Raw genomic sequence first — 15210 nt, 5'->3', positions numbered from 1 at the left:
ATTAAATTACTAAATTACCCTTTTTATTTATTTAATTATTTAGTTTTGATTGGTCCACATTCATGTATACAATCACACAATAATTACTTTGAACACTTGAACCTAGTGAATAACGAATGTATTGTAGTAAAAACCTAATGCATTTTTATTTCACTTATGAATAACGATAGCTGAAAATATAAAAAAATATATATATATTTTATCTTAAAACTATATCAATATGGATGTCTATTTGTAGAGAATAAAAAATCATTACTTTTGGTATATTTAAAATCATTTTTCGAAGAAATAGCTTCTTAAAAATTAAAGAAAAAACGAAAAAACTATGTTTTGCATATATTAAGGTAATCATTAGCATAATTTAACGAAACATGTTTTGTTAACACATGTCTATTTCTTTCCCATTTTTGCTAGTATGATGGAGGTTTTTGCGGCAAAAATAAATGAATGACTAAGAATGATTCTCATATTCTTAAACTTTTTTATTTTCTCAATTGAACTTTTATATATATATATATATATATATATATATATATATATATATATATATATATATATATATATATATATAGACACACACACACAGACACACACACACACACATATATATATATATATATATACACACACACACACACACAACTAGAAATCTGACCTTAAATTACGAAATCAGCGACAAATTCTATTTGTAGCTAATCAGTGACGGTTTTGTGAGGGATCAGCAACGGAACACACAAATATTTTAACCAAAATAATTATAAAATTTTAGAGGTATTAACGAGGGATCAATGACGGATTTGTAAGAATTTATCGACAAAAAAAATTCCCTCGCTAATCTGTCGCAAATTAAAACCCCTTAGCAATGTAGCAGAGACAAATTACTAAAAGACGGTCTCTTTTTTTCTTAGCTCTTGCAGATCGGTTGCAAAAAATTGACATCTCCTTTTTTATTGATTTATTCCCTGTTTTCCCTTATTTTTCCGTTCCCTCGTTTTATTTTCATTCCCTGCTTTTTTTCCATGTCTCGTTTTATGTTCACTAGGCGAATGTCCGTTTGTTGCACATAAACACCTATATAGTTGAAGTCTTTACAAATATATATATATATATATATATATATATATATATATATATATATATATATATATATATATATATATATATTTAAATATAGCAATAACATTGTTGTTAAATTTGATATAATAATTCGTATAGTAAACTGTTATAATATATTGATTATTCTAAATTTATGATAATATATACGTCTATTATAATTTCATAATTTCAATCGTTTGAATGACTTTTACCCGCGAGTTACACATGAATAAAATTAAATATAATATATATTTTAATTTTATTTATAGTTTTATTTATTGTTATTTATGCTTTTAATTTTATTTGCTTAATGTTTTAATTTTATCATTATAATTATTTAAAACATCAAACATTGTTTTGTGATTTTAAAAGTAACAATATAATCATTTATACAGAGTTATTTTTAATTATTGTTATTGTAATTTATTTTAAGCTACTTATTTGAAAACTTTTAATGATTATAAAAATATCTTTAGGAAATATTTTAATTAAATTGTGATTACAAATTAGTTTTTTCATTTATCTCTACAATATTTCAATTTTAACTAATTACAAAATATTCTTTGGTTCTTTAAGCGGAACTGAAATTTATATCTAAGTTGACATCGTAATGTTATATTTAAGTTAACAATTTAAGTATTTTGTCCAAACCGTTCAAAAGTTGTAGCTTTAAATTGATAATGGTTTACATACAACATATTAAATTTAATAAATTAACTATAATATGTTAATGTTAAAGACATAAGTTTATAAGTATAAGTAAATATATTATTTTAAAATTGAAATTTATGATTATATTATAGGTTTGATATTTATTTAACCTTATTAACCAACTTATAACCATTGTTAGAAAGATACTACAGTTTATCACTTTTAACTATTTACAAAATATTTTTTGAGTCTTTTAAGATAAACTGAAATTTATATTTAAGTTGACCCTGTAATGTTATATTCAAATTAATAATTTAGGTATTTTATACAAATTGTTATAAAATTGTATCTTTAAAATGATAATGATTTACATTCTATAATATATTAAAACTAACAAATTAAATATAATACGTTAAAAGTTAAAAAACATAACTTTATAAGTAGAAGAAAAGATATTATTTTAATATTGAAATTTAGTTTATATATTATTACACTTTAGGTTTAATATTTATTTAACCTAATTAAACAAATTATAATTATTATTAGAGAGAAATTGAAAAGTCATGAGAGTTTCAAATGAATGTGGTGAAAATAAAAATGCATGGGAGTTTCAAATGAATGTAGTGAAAGGAAAAATGTTTCATTTATAAGTATACTAGGCGAATGCCCGCGCGTTGCGCAGAAACACCAATTTAGTTGAAGTCTTTACAAATATATGTTTTTTTTAAATATAACAGCAACGTTATTGTTAAATTTGATATAATAATTTGTATACTAAATTGATATAATATATTGATTATTTTGAACTATATGATAATATATAGATCTGTTATAATTGCATAATTACAATCGTTTGAATGACTTCTATCAGCGAGTTATTAATGAATAAAATTAGATATAACATATGGTTTAATGTTATTTATAGTTGTTGTTATTAATAATTAATTTTAAAATTTATTTGTTTAATGTTTTAATTTTTATCATTATAATATGTTCAGTTATCAAACATTGTTTTTTTTTTTTTTTGAAGGTAACAATATAATTATTTATATAGATTTATTTTTAACTATTTTTATTGTAAATTATTTTAAACTACTTATTTGAAAAAAAAAATTCACGATTATAAAAATATATTTAGGAAATATTTTAGTTAAATTGATATTACAATTTACTTTTGGCATTTATCACTACAATTTATCACTTTTAACTATTTGCAAAATATTATTTGGTTTTTTTAGTGGAACTAAAATTTATATTTAAGTTGACACTATAATGTTATATTTAAATTAACAATTTAAGTATTTTGTCAAAACTGTTCAAAAGTTGTAGCTTTAAACTGATAATGGTTTACATTTAACAACATTTTAAATCTATTAAATTAAGTATAATATGTTAACACTTAAAGACATAAGTTTATAAATATAAGTATAGATAATATTTTAAAATTGAAATTTAGTTTATTTATGATTACACATTAGTTTTGATATTTATTTAACCTTAATAACAAACTTATAATCATTATTAGAAAGACACTACAATTTATCATTTTTAAATATTTGCAAAATATTTTTTCGGTTGTTTAAGTTAAACTAAAATTTATATTTAAGTTGACCCTGTAATGTTATATTTATATTAATAATGTAAGTATATTATACAAATTGTTCCAAAATTGTATCTTTAAAATGATAATGGTTTACATCCAACAATATATTAAAACTAATAAATTAACTATAATATGTTAAAAGTTAAAAAACATAAATTTATAAGTAGAAGTAATATATTATTTTAATATTGAAATTTAATTTATATATGATTACACTTTAGGTTTGATATTTATTTAACTTTATTAACCAACTTATATTTATTATTAGAAAAAATTGAAAAGTCAAGAGAGTTTCAAATAAATGTGGTGAAAGGAAAAATGCATGGGACTTTCAAATGAATATGGTGAAAAAAAATGCATTCTTTATAAGTAGAAGTAAATACATTATTTTAATAAAAAAAATGTAATTTTACAAGTAGAAGTAAAGATATTATTTTAATATTGAAATTTATTTTATATATGATTACACTTTAGGTTTGATATTTATTTAACCTAATTACCAAATTATTATTATTATTATTATTATTATTATTATTATTATTATTATTATTATTATTATTATTATTATTATTATTATTATTATAAAGAAATTAAAAGGCCATGGGAGTTTCAAAAGAATGTGGTGAAAGGAAAAAAGAATGGGGGTTTCAAATGCATGAGATTCAAGAAAAAATGCTAGCTTTATAAGTATGTATGATATAGATATAGATATATATTCTCTAATTTCTTCCTAAAGCTATAAACTATTTCCTCCTAAAACCCTAATCGAACCTCTGTCGATTCAAATCCCTCCTCCGCCTTAAAATCACTTCCACCACCCTCCACCTGCATCACCTATCTTTGAAGTATTGCGTGAAGAGTATTGGAACTCGTTGGCATTCATCTCGGTCGGTCGGCCTACCTTGTTGACTTTCTGTTTCTCTGCCAACGCCATTTGATCTGTTGGCTCATCCTCTCTTATAAAGTAGAGTAAATCTAAATTAATCTTCATCGATTTCCAATTTTGTTTTCTAGTAGCATGTAAGTTCCATATCCATGTAGCTCTCTTACTTCTATTACATTTTAGCTCAAATCACAATTCTTTTTCTAAGCTCTACCTTCCATAAGTTCTTGATTTTGGTTTTCCTAGGGTTTTCTTGTTGTTTATATACATTTTGTTTTTTCTATTATAGTTTAAAACCCTCAGTATCTGGATGTTTTTTTATGAATTTTTTTTACCTTTAGTCAATGAGAAATTTCATATTGATTATCATCTTAAGTCTAATTTATACTTCCTGAGATCGTAATATTATGGATTACATAAATTAGCATATGAGTTCTTTCCTAGATTTAAACTGATACAAATTTGGTACAGGGTGTATGCCTTTAACAAAGGGCTCAATTTCAAAACGAAATTAATCATGATTTCTAGAAAGTTTGAATCTATTATCGGTATTTATTTAATACTCTTGTATTCTTTAGTTCTATCTTCTTTGTAGGATTTATGTTTGACTTTTAGGTCAAGGACATAGCTTATAAGTTAGAGCTTTGTTCATGTTTAGTGATATTTAAAGAGTTAACATCTGATAGTCTATATAGAGAAATTATTATTTAAGTATCTCAATATTTGAATAATGTGACCTGTAGAAATCTTGTTCCTTTGTTTCAATCTTGTTCCTTGTTTCAGGATCCAATTATAAGTATAATTGTGGAGTCAAGAACTCATGTAGTGGATAATAGGTTGGAGGAAATGCATTCAAGGAAAGGCATTAAATACTTTATGCATTTTAAGCAACTTTGTTAGATTACGCTATATATTGATATTCCAAAGATTCATAGTTTATGCATGTTTGGTAATTTCTTATGGATTTCATCTTAGCCTTACCCAAACTAGTTTTCTAAAAGATGTATTGTCTTTAGTTTGTTACTTCTTACAAACTACATCATTATGCCTAATTCATGTCTTCTTTGTTTGCATGCTTTATGACACTTAAAACTATGATTCCCACATGAAGGTACATATATCTTTCTCCTAATGAAAATAAATTTAGTTTCTGTAAATCATACATTGTAATTAATTGATGACATCCTCTCTTTAGCTTAATCATGGATCCTAGAACTGACATATATGAACCATCATATGGGACAATATTTGGCTGTCACAATGTAAACATTAATCCAAATTACATGATTAAAAGTATGTTTGTTTCTTTAGGGATCAGGCCATTTAAACAAGGAAGATATCAAGAAGATAATAATAAGGTTGGTAATTTGATATCATGTTCATTTTCCAATATTATTCTTCCATGTTAAAGGTGTTTTTTTTGTTTTTTTTGTTTTTTCCTTTTGTGTGTTCTAAAGAGGTAGCCATCCTACTTTAGGATATGTTAATGTGATGGAAAGAACCCTAGATATCATTTTCCAGATACTTAGGTCTAGTTGTTCTTCAAGATCATAGTAAGTATAAAGCTTACTTTTTTTAATTGTAATTCTTTAAGCACTTGAAAGTGTCAATCCTTTTATTCTTGCAGATAGGACTTCTGTTTTCAAAAGGGTAGTGATTTAAAACATTGATGGTGATTAGTTTCCTTGGTATGAACTATGAATCACTCACAATAATGTTTATGGTCATATAACACCATTATTATATATGTGTAGGTGTACAGAGGGACACTTCCAAATGGACAATTGGGTGCGGTTAAAAGAGCTCAACTAAGGTCAACACAAGGTGGAATTGAGTTCAAATTTGAGATTGAGCTTCTTTTAAGAGGTCATCACAAGAATTTTATTGGGCTTGTTGGTTTCTATTTTGATGAAGGTGAACAAATGCTTGTATATGAGTTTATTTTCAATGGTACACTCAAGGATAGCCTTTCAGGTACTCCTTATATATATATATATATATATATATATATATATATATATATCATATAAAAATGTATAATGGTATAAATAGATGTATCTTTCATAGTAGAATGTCTTAATAAGAAAAGAAATTGTAAATAGAAAATAATGAAAGTAGGATGCTAAAAAGCAGTTAAATTATTCTGAACACAGGGAGATCCGAGATTAGGTTGGATTGGATCAGATTGGTTGGATTGCATGACAAATCAAAAAAGCAATCAACTTTCAGAGAACATGAAGGTTAGTTTTGTAATTTACTTCATAGTTAAAATTATTGCATCCTTTTTTTAAAAATGTTAAATATTCTTTTAATTTTTGTGTTGTAGATGGTCTGTAATATTCAACACAAATGTTAATCCCATAAGAGAAGACAATTTATGAAGACCAATCTACAAAAACGACATTATAATTTACTTTTTGGTCGGAATCGGAATTCAGTTCCATTCTACTCCCGCATTTGGTTTCAACATAAAAATTTTGCTTCCAACAAAGACCCTAATATAACAAAAAGCAGGAAGACATCAAGCAACCAAGCCTCCTTTCATTCAAGGAAAAAGTAAGTGGCATTTGGTCTGCCTAATTCCATGGGACTAAACGGGAATTGAAATCCAGTTCCATTCCGATCCTTCTTTCGGATCCAAGATATCAAAGCAATGGAAAAGATTTATGCAAAAATCCAAAATATGAGATTAAATTGAGAATTGTGGTAGATTATACTTTGAAATCAAATGTTAATCAGTGTTAAACTTTGATGGATCTTTTTGGTATTTTAATGTCAGTGTTTGGATTGTATAATTATTTGATGTTTTCCGTATTTAAATGTTAATGTTTGGTTTGAGATTGTAAAAATGTTTTTGTTAATTTTGTTTTATATTCATAACCAAAAAAAAGACCTGATATTATATATTTGCAAGGGATTAGCTACAGAAAGAAAAAAAATGCATCTTAAATTTGTGAGGGATTTGCGACGGAAATAAAAAAAGATAGAGTTTTGCAAGGGATTAGCGAGGGCATATTGTATTAAGTTTTTTCACTAATATCCTAAATAACTGTATCAAGTGACCAATTTGCGATGGATATTCTATCGCTAGGGCCGTCGTGAAAAAAAATCTAATCCATCGCTAAAACCCTCGTTAAGTCATTAGCAACACTCTAATGGGCTATGGAGTAACTTTGTAGTTGATCCGTTGCAAACATTCTTCATCGACAGATTCATCCGTCTCTAAAACCCATGTTTCTAGTGTGTGTGTGTGTATATATATATATATATATATATATATATATATATATATATATGTATCATACATACTTATAAAGCTAGCATTTTTTCTTGAATCTCATTCATTTGAAACCCCATTTTCTAACTTCCTCAAGCCAAATTCATTTGAAAACCACTTTTTTTTTTAACTAATGCAACTCAAAAGTTTTCTTAATTATGATTTAATACTCAAAAGTTTTATAACTTTTATTATGTTTAATTAACATTTAGTGAATAATTTACTATAAAAGGCCAATCTTTTGCAAATACATGCATACAATTCATATACAAATTTCAGAAAGAAAATAAACCTAAAGGTTTTTATGTTGGGTTGGGGTCTTATGACCACTTTTGGATATATACTATTATATTAGAGCTTTTAATTTGTAAATTTGTTATACTAAGTTGTTTTTATATTTTCTTTATCATTTTATTATTGTAATACAATCGTTGTATATTGTGGTTTAACCGTTAATATATTGATCATATGTTATATAGGGTGATGTCAAAAATATTTAATTAAATATTTTAAATATGTTTTTTTTTTGTAATTACACTGTTTAAAAAAGATAATTAATTAAAATTCAAACATATGTTATACTTTCCATCTCTTTCTTTCTCTCTCTCTCTCTCTGTGTGTGTGTGTGTGTGTGTGTGTATATATATATATATACACACACACTAGATGAATTGCCGCGCGTTCCGCGGTCCAGGTTAAAAATATATTGTTAGAATATAGTTTTCAAACACCTTTTAGTTAATTCGATTCATCAATTTAGGTTCTTTTATTATTATTATTATATTTAATGTTTTCTTTTTAACTATGTTAAAAAATATATATTGAGTTTTTTTAAACATTATTTGATATTTTACATTAAGTTTTAAATTTTACACTAAATTTTTAAGCTTATTTGATATATTAATGTAGGTTATTTATTTAACTATATATTGAAGTTAACAAATTAAGTATATCATATTGATAAATCACAAATTCTTTCATTTATGATAACCTTTACAAATAAAAGCATGTTTAAGTTAATAAATTAAGTATATTATATGGAAATATGAAAAGTTGGGAGTTTCAAATGAATATGGTGAAAAAAAAATAACTCTTTTATAATATAGTATGATGATTATAGTCTTAATTTTTAATTCATTGTGATATATATAATTATTTGAGAATTTTATAAACCGTTTAAAATTGTATAAATTATATATTTAACATATGATAATCTATATATAACGGGCTACAAAATGTATGAACAAAAATAAGAACTACAACTTTTAGTAACATAAAAATACAAAAATATCTATTATTACATTTGTAATAAAAAAGATATATATACAACGAATAATAAAAAATATGAAAAATAAACACTACTACAACTTTTAATAACATAAAAACACTAAAATATTTATTATAACATTTATAATAACTTTTCATATTTAAATCACAAATCTCTTCAAATACATTAAGGTTTTTAATGAACACAACTCTATAACCTTATAAAAGAAAGGAAAATAAAAAGTTATTAGTGATTACTAATTAATAATCATAAGTTAAAAACTCTTGAGTTGCAACTAATATATATATATATATATATATATATATATATATATATATATATATATATATATATATATATATATATATATATATATATATATATACACACATAAATTAGAAAACTCTTGAGTTATAGTGTAAGTATCAAATGAATACAGTACTTGGAAATGTGTATTTATTATTATTATTATTATTATTATATTCGTCTAAATAAGTGGTTTTGATGCACCATTTTAACCCTTTCAATTATAAAACGAAAATATGTTTAATTATAAATTTATAACATACATAGGTGCATATATATGTTAAACAAATCACATATACTATATATTTTTGTAAATGTCATGTAATTCTTGTCGTAGTAATATGGATAAATTACTTTCATATGAAGAACATATCATGATAAGTCATCATAATTACATATAAAATGTTAAACATTATGTTATCTTTTAAATATTGTCTTGTAAATATGTGTGTAGGATAACCCAACAAAAAAATAATAGAAAATAAACATAATCAAAATAGAAAAACTACAATTAAATAAATAAGAACATTGGGTGGTTGAATATATAAATAAAAATATTACATAAATATATGTTTAAATCAAAAGAAAATCAAACATTCGTCTACTTTGCTCAAACAAAAAAAAAACCTATATCCGTTTTCTGATTCTTCTTTCTTTATTGAATACCATTCAACCATAGAAACTTGATGATAGTTCTTCACTAACCTGCAATCAAAATGTTTTTCTTGAAAAAAAAAAGAATGAGAAAGATATTCCAACCAAAACATTGATGTTTGGAGAGTCACATTCAAGATTGAGTAATACATACAAATCACACATAAAGGTCAAATAAGAAATTTAATATAAAGAAAGAATAGAAAAGCTTCATTTGTTTTGGTTGAAAAAAAATCATATTACAATTACCATCGATGCTACATAACCAATTTCTTCAAATCATCATATTTGGATCGTGAATGCTTCAACCATATGAAAACTATTGAATTATAATATCTTCAACAATGATGACTTTTTGTAAGAAAAATGCACTAATATAACTACATATATAATAAAGGTGAATGGGTGTGGGGGTTTGAAATGCATGAGGTGTTGAACTTATTGAGTGTGTGATTTTCTTGGAATGAGATTATGCGTGATTAATAACTTTGAAGGTGAAAGGGTTTAGGGGTTTCAAATGCATGAGGTATTGGCAAATTTTTGTGGGGGTTTCAAATGCTCGAGATTCAAGAAAAATTCTAGCTTTATAAGCATGTATGTATGATATATATATATATATATATATATATATATATATATATATATATATATATATATATATATATATATATATTAATAGAGGTCCAAACACTTCAACCAAAATTTATTTTAAATATAATATTTCAAATTGTTTTTAATAATGATTGTAAGAATTTCAATAAGTGTTACTTAATTGATTGATTAATAAAAATATTAATGTTTTGAAACTCCTGACTCTTAAACTTATATTATTTAATTTGTTAGTTAACTAAAATATTTTTCCTACATAAAGATAACATTTTTATGTTTGGTTACTCATATTTGTTTATGTTATTAGAAAACAAGGTGTACATAGAATGACTACTTCAATTTCACATAGGAATCGATACCACTACAGAGATATGTTGTCTTTAACCGGTGGTAGGATATTCACATACCCTTATTAATTATTTATATTAATGCTTAGTAATATCTATTTTATATTCTTATTCACCTTAATTTTTACTAGAAATTAATGAAGAAGATTCTCGGCGCACCAACAAAAAGTCAAACATACGTATTGCAAAATATGTAATTAAAATTATATATCATATTTACTAATCGACTTATTTTAAAACTCTTGATGAAATTTATGCATAATGATATATTTTGTATGACTTCATTCTTAATTTCAAATTTTAATATTTGAAAGTTCATATATGAAACCTTGCATGTTTTGGTGTAATTAAATAGTGTAATACAAAGTTTATTAGTTAAATATTGTTTATTAATAGCTCATTTAAACCAACTTATTTCTTCCTAATGTAACTCAAAAGTTTCGTTAATTATGATTTAACACTCAAAAGTTTTGTAACTTATATTATGTTTAATTAACATTTAACGAAAAGTTTACTAAAAAAGCCAATCTTTTGGGAAGACATGCATACAAATCATATACAAAATTCAGAAAGGAAACAAACGTAAAGGTTTTTGTGTTGGGTTGAGGTCTTATGACCACTTTTGGAGATATGCTATTATATTAGTGCTTTTAATTTGTAAGTTTATTATACTAATTTGTTTTTATATTTTCTTCGTTTTTCGATTATTTTAATACAGTCGTTGTATATTGTGGTTTAATTGTTAATATATTTATCATATTTATATAGGGTGATGTTGAAAATATTTAATTAAATATACTAAATCACATGTGATTAAGGACACGATACAAACTATTGAATTGAAAACAAGAAAATGAATATTCTCTACATAAATCATATGTGATTAAGTACATGTAATCATATATATCTAACCACATATAATTTATTTGTAAAAGATTCATTTTTTGCTTTCTCGATTCAGTAATAGTTCTCTTCTATATAATCATATGTGATTATATGTATCTAATCATATGTGATTAGATACATACACTCACATGTAACTATATACATGATAACAAATATTGAACCAAGAACATGAAAACAAATATTTATCCAAATTAATCATATGTGATTAAATAAATCTAATCATATGTGATTATATGGATCTAATCACATATGATTTATGTGGACACAATTAATTTTCGATTTGTCAATTCTATAGTTGTTGTCTTGTATTTTATCACATTTGCTTATACGTATAATCGTATGTGATTAAGTACATGAGCATAAGTACTGAATCGAGAAGAGAAAAATTAATCTTGTCCACCTTAAATCTTATGTGATTATATATATATATACATATATATATATATATATATATATATATATATATATATATATATATATATATATATATATATATATATATATAATCACATGTGTTTATACGTATCCATTCATATATGATTTATGTGGATAAGAATAAATAGTGTCTACATAAATCATATCTGATTAAATATATATAATCAAATGTGATTATACGTATCCATTCATATATGATTTATGTGGATAAGATTCATTGTCACATTCTCGATTCAGTAATTGTATTTGTCAACTGTAATCATATGTGATTAAATACATATAATCACGTAAGATTATATGTCACACCCCGACCGACGGCGGAAATCGCCGGGGTTGCGACGTTATACAATTGGATCACAGTCAACCACATATATCGAATACATAATATATTTGAATCAATATTTTACAAACCTTTAAGTTTCAGAATTGAAATTACATCTTCATATTAAACACACAACGGTAAACAAGTTAAGTCTATTCCCAAAAGAAAGGAACTATAATTTCCTTAGAACCGATGTCCTACCTCCGACTTCTTAGTTACTTGAGAATACACATTTTTAAAATACGTCAACAAAAATTGTTGGTGAGTTCCACAGGTTTTGACTTCGTGAGCTTTATAAAAAGAAATCTTTATAAAACGTGGAATGTTTAACAAAATAAGTTGTGCAAAACATGGTCAACAATGTTACCGATAAGCTTGTGTGAGACCTGATACTTGAAATCCGATACGAGTATCCATGTAAAAATATTTATGATAAAAGTAAATATTAACATATTTTTGTGGAGCAAAATATTAAGTATTTATATAAATAAATACTACCAATCAGTTTAACAATCTACAAACATTATGTATACTACATACTCTCTTTGTAAAACGTGAAATGTTTAACAAAATATGTTGGGCAAAACATGATCAACAATGTTACTGAGACCGGATACTTGAAATCTTACAAGTATTCATGTTAAAATACTTATGATAAAAGTAAATAAAAAAATATTTTTGTGAAGCAAAATATTTAGTGTTTGTATAAGTAGACACTAACAATATATTTAGCAATCTACAAACAATATTTATACTACATACAAACTCATCATAGTTTGTATTAGTATATTTGTATCCCTGATGTTGTTATAATTCTCAATTGTTTGAGTTTGAAGACTTTTTGTTGTAATGCTTAATAATATAAAGCTACCAAAGTTCTATCGGGACAACGGCCGTATGTGTCCCTTATACGATCGGGACAACGGTCGTATGTGTCCCAATACGAGTTTAAACAGTACGTCGCTGTAAGTGACCATAACAATTGTTTAGACAGTACTCCGACTGTAAGTGACCATATATATGTTTAGATAGTACTCCGACTGTAAGTGAATAACAAAGTTTATACAGCACCCCGACTGTGAGTGACCAAAATCGACATAGTCCAAATCATCACATCTTATGAGATTTTCAACATGATCATATTAGAAATACTTGTTATAATTTACACTTTTGTAACTATTAAAGTATGTGTGAACTAAAAAATATCATAATCGGTGTACTTCTAATTTATCACAACACTTTGTATATATATTTGAAAGTCCAAACAGCAAGATAAATCAAAAAGGGCAATTCTGTCCATGTTTTTAGAAAAATCATAGAAAAATTATCATAAGTCGAAATCTGGATCCGTAAACTCTCAAAGTTTAGAAAATGAGTCTAATTTGTCCATAATTTTTATCCTAAGCTTAAGTGGTTCCTAACCTGAGTGAAAATACTCATTTTTACAGATAGGTCCGAAAATGTTCTGAAATGATAGACAGTTTTGTAAAAATCATTATAAATTCTAGAAAAATCGTATGAACGCGTGCGAGTAGTCCTTAGAAAGGTATTAACATGAACTACTTCCATATTGTACAGTTTTGAAATCCATTGAGTTTAAGGAGGGCAAAACAGTCCGTGAACAGACCATAACTTCACTGTGAAAAGCTGAAATTTGAGCTTAAGTATGTTTAGTGACATAACTTGTATTTTTAGTTAGTAAAGCCTTTAAATCTTTCAACTATAACTTGTTTAGTGTGTATTCTCCCCCAAAACTTGTAAAACATAAAAGAGGGGCCGTAGAAAACTCACTTTTGTCGCGTAGAGTTATTTGGGTTGAGAATGGTTTGTGCGGTTTCTGGTTCCACTCAAGCTTGTGATTCGAGTATTCTTTTGGATGTCTTAACACATAAAGACATATATTTACATGCGTGTTAGACTTTTATCATGTATTAAATCATTTTAAATCAGTGGGTTTGATGATAAAAAGAAAAAGTAGAAATCAAGAATATACCTAGCTTCAACTTGGATTAAAAGTATGTTGCCAAAAGGTGGTGGAATAACACAAGATTTTTGAGAGGTAAAGGGTAACTTTCTCAGGGGTTTTAAGTGTTTGAAAGTAGCTACATATGCTCTACTTTGAATCTCAAAAATGGGCAGAAAAATGGAGGACTTTTGGGTGTTAGTTTGATGCTCGAAAACAACTACTGTTTTGGCTATGTTGCTGTCACGAAAATTTCACAGCAAAAGGGTAAGATAAGAATAGTTTAGCCACTGATTTGAGTCCCTAATTTAGAGTAGCAAAACAACTAACTCCCAGAGGTATTTGTTGGTGAAAATATCAAGGAAAAGGAAGGTGTAGATGGGTGAAATTGTGGCTGAAACACCAAGGGACAGCAGCCCCTTTAAGGTTCACGGTTTTGTGGAGTTGGAAGGAAATTTGTGTGGTTGAAAATGGGATGAACTTTGGAGCTTTTCCCTGGATCATTTGCTGGAGAATGGAAGGAGAAATGAGGAGATATTTCCAGATTATGAATGAGGAGAGAGGATAAGAAGAGAAGAAGATAAGATGGAATCAATTAGGCTAGATTGTGATGGAATGGGTAAATGATGAGATTTGATCTCCTAGCCCACTTGGTCTCCTAGTTGGTTAAAGATAGAATTAGTTAACCAACTAACTATTAGTTACTTAGTTATTTAGAGGTTCTAGTCATGGAGATGGAAGATGTTAATCTCGAAAATTAGAAGAGGGATTAAGAAGTATTCTTAGTAAAATCTCTTAAGTGATTAAGCACTTATTAGTTAAGTTGGCACTTATGTAAACCATTTCTCTTATCTTAATTGATTTAGTCATCATATTCCTTATATAAAATCAC

The 15210-nt window shown here is 25.6% G+C and overlaps 1 long non-coding RNA gene across 3 annotated transcripts; it reads right to left on the bottom strand.

The window, feature by feature from the left end:
- Nucleotides 1-9686: 9686 nt before the first annotated feature.
- LOC145001458 (uncharacterized) lies at nt 9687-14876 on the bottom strand. 3 transcript variants are annotated; one of them, XR_013661605.1, is made up of 3 exons: nt 14349-14876; nt 14147-14235; nt 9687-9806 (listed from the first exon to the last, which is right to left on the bottom strand). It is a non-coding gene; the product is annotated as an uncharacterized LOC145001458 (long non-coding RNA). The 3 variants fall into 3 exon arrangements; XR_013661607.1 differs by having other exon boundaries at nt 9687-9787; XR_013661606.1 differs by lacking the exon at nt 9687-9806 and having other exon boundaries at nt 12405-14235.
- Between the last annotated feature and the right edge of the window lie 334 nt (nt 14877-15210).

The sequence above is a fragment of the Lactuca saligna genome, chromosome 6, assembly GCF_052625555.1.
Source record: "Lactuca saligna cultivar CGN05327 chromosome 6, ASM5262555v1, whole genome shotgun sequence".
Classification (NCBI taxonomy): Eukaryota; Viridiplantae; Streptophyta; class Magnoliopsida; order Asterales; family Asteraceae; genus Lactuca; species Lactuca saligna.
This window is presented reverse-complemented; position numbering and strand designations above follow the sequence as displayed.